The sequence below is a fragment of the Lytechinus pictus genome, chromosome 3 (assembly GCF_037042905.1).
Source record: "Lytechinus pictus isolate F3 Inbred chromosome 3, Lp3.0, whole genome shotgun sequence".
In the NCBI taxonomy this organism is placed as follows: Eukaryota; Metazoa; Echinodermata; class Echinoidea; order Temnopleuroida; family Toxopneustidae; genus Lytechinus; species Lytechinus pictus.
Window position 1 is genome coordinate 13,581,447 of NC_087247.1, and position 6,000 is coordinate 13,587,446.

Genomic DNA, 6,000 nt, shown 5'->3' on the forward strand with positions numbered 1-6,000 from the left:
AATCAAACATTATACATCAAATACATATATCATTTTTCAAGCGTTCGTCCAGACATTCACTAAACTATTTTCCTTAAAATTTATGAATTTGGAAAGTAAAAATCTACTTTCAAAGTAGATTTTTATTCATTTTTTAGATTTATATTTAAATTTCTAAACCACAAGAAGTGAAGTTGAAATTGCCATTACAAGGACAAACTGTTGAACATACTGTATATTTTTTTTTCAACTATAGGCTCTGATTATTTTGAAAACTCTTCATAAAAAAATAAAAAAAGAAGAAATAAATGCTCTTTAGACACTGATTTATTTAGTTACCACTCATCAGACAGACATTCAATTTTAATACAAACAGTGCATCCTGAGTTTTAATCCTATTTTAATCTTGCTCAAGAGGTTTTACAAAAAAAGGCAATTTGTTATTATTGGAGACCCAAATTATTTCCAATAATTTCCCCCAAAATAGCTAACTTTAATCTTAAGCCTATCAGATTTTACATCACATTTGTACATGTGTTCCAGAATAATCTTTCATTTCATCTAGCACTGAATTCAAAATTTGTGTAATCATTACCTTACATTTATACCTACATGCATAATATGCATATTTTCAAAGTAAAATCATCCTCAAACAATAAAAAATGATGAAGTTCTTACCCTTTAAAATGCCCATTGTTCTCAACAAGTTTCTATAAACCTTCTTTATCAGAGTCATGTTGGAAAATGATGTTTGGAAATAACCAAACCTAAATCACACGAAAGTTTTAAGAAATGTTTAAATCATACTCCAAAAATAGCAGAATAGAAAGTCCACTTTCATCTACAAAACATACATGTACATAAGAAATGAAAGGACATCATATGATAATAATGACCAATAAAAGCAAAACAAAAAATTAATGACTCTGCAGTTCACACTTTGTGAACTGCAATCAAAGCAAAACTAATTATGACCTATGATCCTGACAACTTTGAGGGGAGTTCCAAGCATTTCCGAGAAATTAAGGGAATTCCCCATTACATGTCAACGCAGAGAATGTCATCATCATGTACATGTACATTTTAATCAAGTTTAAAAAGAAAATTTGAAACAAAAGAATTTCCTTTCCAATGTTTAATGGTGTCTGTTTTCTTATCTGTGATATTAGAAAAAAAGCAAACAGTTTTTGAAGAAAAAAGAGAAATTTCGAAGATCTCTCCTACTTTCAACATGGACAGCATCAGTGTTGTGTACAGATTTTTGGTTTATGGATAATGACAGCTCAGTATCATAACCTCTACAATCTCCCGACTTCAAAACAATACGCTATAACACTGGAAAGATAGGAATGAAAGAGCATCAAGTTGTATTGTAATCAATACACCAATGCTTCAGATGAGTAATGAATTAAATCAAGCACTATACCTGGTCATTTGGAGTTATACATGCATTATTAATGAATTTAGGCATGCCTGATGAATTTGGTTGAAGATTCATACCAAATAGCTTCGTATGATATACAGGATGGTTGTGGTTATGAATACTGAATGGTATTCCTGGATTAAACCATGGAGCTCCATGATCAAACCCTGGAAAGGGGGGGGGGGGCACTCAGTATATAATGCGTGGTGGGTATGTGCCGCGGAGGGGACCCCCATTTTTACACTCAAATTTCCGTTCCAAGGCATAGCATTTTTATCTTATTGAGAAAAAGAACATTAAAGCCGCTCCAAAGCATAGCATCTTCTTCTCATCTAGAAAAAAAGAAAGAAATCTGTTCCAAAGCTTCGCATATTTTTTGTAACCCCGTTCCGACCGCATTGATCTGCTACAATGAGCTGCAATTTTGGTGAAAAGCAGCCACAGAACGCTGTTCGACCATCGCTTCTGCCTGAGCGCACCTGGCGCCCGTGCCGCCGAGCTAGCTGCATGCACGTATGCCCGTTCCATAGGGATGCATACGCACTCACACGCAGGTGACCCGTTCCAAGGACCCCCGTCTTCACAAACATTTGTAGTTCCTAAGCCTGTTTCGAGGACCCTCCTTTTTACAATAAGCCCGCTCCACAGCCCCCGTTTTGTGCCTCGCCCGCAGCACATACCTACCACTTTTTTGGTCGAGTCCCCCCCCCCCCCTCGCAGATCAAACTATGGAGTAAATCTGGGTGCGCACTGCGTTGATCATGTCTTTCCAGGAGCCAACAGGTTAACATTGTTAACAGCCAACAGTAAAAAAGAAATCTGCATTTGTTTTTTATTTTCTTCTAGAATGTGATTAAAATGTACTTGGCACACTGCATCGACCATGTCTTTGCTGCAGCCAACCAGTAGCCAACAGATATGGACCCGTGTATTCAATTTCGATTTTCAAATTTAAACAGCAACATGAATTATGATTGAAAAACACGTTTAACGGAATAGGAGAAACAATGGGTGTGTTCAATGTCCCCCATTCCTAGTCGTAAAGCAAATATCTTTCAGATCGGAGTGGGAGGAAAATTTAAATGCCAAAAAAGATACATTTGGATATGAGATCAGCTCAGATTTTCAAAACCTTCAGTATCGTAAATGTGACACTGAACACAATTGAGTTTTGAAATATCTTTACATTTGCTTTAGCAGTGGAAGCCTACACAAGCATGTGCCAGAAATGACCTGTTTTTGGTGATGGGTCAAAGTGCACAATAAAGTTGCCCTAACGAAAGCGGGAAATTCAAAGACGATCAACGTATAGTCGGCTAATATGGTATCGGCACTGAACGCTGATCGTGTTTGTAATCACATTTTCTATCATGATTCATGATGCTATTAAAATGTGACAATGGAAATTGAACACATCATAAGATCGCTCTGAAGGTTCAGTGTGACAGTGTTCCAATGCCTCACTGAATTGGTTTAATGAACTGAAAACCGGTTCAAGGGCCTGTTGTGCATACTGCTATGGTAACTCTGCCATTATAGCAACTACCATGGTAACAGTCCATCACAATTAAGGTTTCCATGGTAATACAATAATGGCAAAGTTACCACAGATGTACAGATAAAACCTTGTATCTCAAAATTTAAATATTTTGATGCAGCTCAGAATAAGCATGATTTTAGAGAACTTATAAGATGGGTAGCAACCTTCTTGTGCCTCAAATGAGTTCATCACAGGTATCAGGAGACAGTTTTCAGACAATATATGAGACTGCCACCGTTGCTATATAGCTGCCCTCAATTTTAATTTTGAGATTCAAGGTTTTATCAGCCCAGCCACAAATTGTGATTGTGAACAAGGTCTTTGATAGAGAGTTGTAGAGTGCATCATGAACTTGACCTCCATCATGGCTACTACTGTTACAGGGGATTCTATTTCTCAGCAGCAAAATATATTGATCTGGAGTGGATTTACTAGGTCATATTAACCCGATAGTCTCAGGGGGAAAGAATGGCATCGCAAGCTGATAGAGAATATTATCTTCCGATCCTTGGCTGGTAGAAGGCTTCACATAATAAGGGCTATTAAAGGAGGTATCTACCCAAACTTTTACCCAAATATGAATAATACAAGTATGTAGTTACTTTCATACCTCTCAATCACAAGAATATTGTAATGTATGCAAATTTATTCAGGTCTCAAATTAGTTAACCTGAATTCATCTTGTGCGATCACAGTCGCACCCACCTGACCGAGATGAAGTTTCCATACAAGTATGTGCACCAAATCAAACCAATGCTTTCACACCATAAATGATCACTTCGAAAGTTCTTTTAATATTGAAAAGTACGCACTAATTTTCTTTCAGAGATAATAGTTAACTTCCACAAGAGCGAAATAGCTGGTATTTTGATATTTTATGAACTGGATAAAATATATGGATACAACATTCTAATTTTTTTACATTACATCCAATTTGATAGGATTTTTTTAATGTTATATCCAATTTTGATGACAATTTCAGTGTTGCGCTATTTCAAATTTTCTTGTGTTATTCCTCTCTATTTATTGGGGTTATCTTGACCTTTAAACTATTCTTCTACAAAATACACAGAATGCTGACCTTTTGCACAAGAAAGAGAGACTTCCCCCCTTCTCACTGAATTTAACAATAAGAACAAATCTTTTTTTTTCTCAACAAAAATAGACTGTTTTCTCCTGAACAATGCCATTCACTGACTCCCCATCTCAGAACAGAAAACCATATATTTATGAATTCACCACAAAATCAAACCGTACAATTGAAAAATCGTTGCCTGTCGGAGGCAAGGCAACTGTCACTTAATCACACAATGTCCATTTCCATCAAACAAATTAAGCTGGCCATTTTTCATGGTTTGTTTCATTAATCCGGTGAAATCCAAAATTGTCAAGCCAAGGGGCAGACCTACAATGGAACTAGTAATGAAGCTACTCAACTGTTAATGCACTGTGCCCATTTGAAGAAAATGAAACATATAGTACAAAGGAGATTAATATGTGGTAAAAAGAAATGAGAAAATGGAGCATGAGTCACGTTGGTCCTTACACAGTAGAAAAACCTTACTACCAATAACAGGGGTCGAAGAGTTTACTTGGATCGATATTGAATGTAATTCTAATACAAAACCACATACATAAATTTCTATTCTTGACTTCATGATCATCTTATCAAATAAGAATGTAATAATAGTCCACTGTAACAACCCCAGGCTCTATGCAGATAAGGGTTATTTTTTTAATTGAGGATTGCAGTTAAGAGGTTACTTCACTATATAAAGAAGAAATAAATGTGTTTGTAATAGATTAATTTTGAACCCTACACTTTTCAGCGAACATGACGTGTATTCAAACCGCCTCGATCATCAGAGTACAGGGGGCCGTTTCATAAAGTTGTTCGTAAGTTAAGAGCGACTTTAAGAACGACTGGTGATCCTTTCTTATATACACGCTAAACCATCGCCAATGAATCTACCATAAACAAGAGAGGATCACCAGTCGTTCTTAAAGTCGCTCTTAACTTACGAACAGCTTTATGAAACACCCACCTGGTCTGTTAAATGACGAGAAAATATTCAGGCTAAAAAATATTTTCCACATTCATACTGTCCAAAGTCAGCGCTTTCGGTTAGGTTCTCAAAGTTACAATCATGCGCAGTATGGTCGGATTAGCAGGCGACGCCACAGCGCTCATGACCGAAAACTAGCTGGTTTGAAAAAGTTCTCATAATTTGCTTTCACACTGCCAAAATACCTGCGACCTTGGAAAAATCCTTGCGATAAGTTCTCATACTATCAGCAAATACCTAAATACTATTTAGCAGGTATTTCTTTCAGGGATAATACTGGTATTTCACTTTCAGATTGGCAAAAATACCTGGAACTCACAAACTTCGAAGCGGTCTGAATACATTACGCCTATAGTAAGGATTTGCCATTTTCTATGCATTCGGCCGGAGCATATAATGACAAGGTCCAGAATATTGATTATCATCTTTCATAAGGAATATGTACCTATATAGTCATCAATGAATAATGTAACAGCTGCATATTTTTTGTTTACACTCTATGGATTCAAAATTAATCAAGATCAGCTGTTGTAAGTGACTCGCTGAACAATGGATTTAGAATTAGATTTCAAATCTAAATCTTAAAAGTTTTGAAATGCAGTCCTTTGAGATCTTAAATAAATCTTTAAGATTCAAATTAAAACACAGAATTAGACTGGTTCTTATAACCACATTCAATCTGGAATTTATTTTAAAACCCTGTAATATAGAATATAGATTTATATTTGCTGCTGATGCTCAAGGTCGTAGCATTTATGAAAATCATCATGACTCGTTTGCACCAATTAAGGAACTGAGCTCTGCTAAAAAGGGATTCATAAACATGGAAGAGCATGTACACGTAACATGGTGGTGAAAAAATGCTTTCAACCACCCCCCCCCCCCAAAAAAAAGGAAAATAATGTAGTGAAGACAGTTACTGCCAATCCAACCTTTCCATAATAACCACCAAAACCAGAATGAAATAATAGTGAAAAAAAGATGAAAATAAT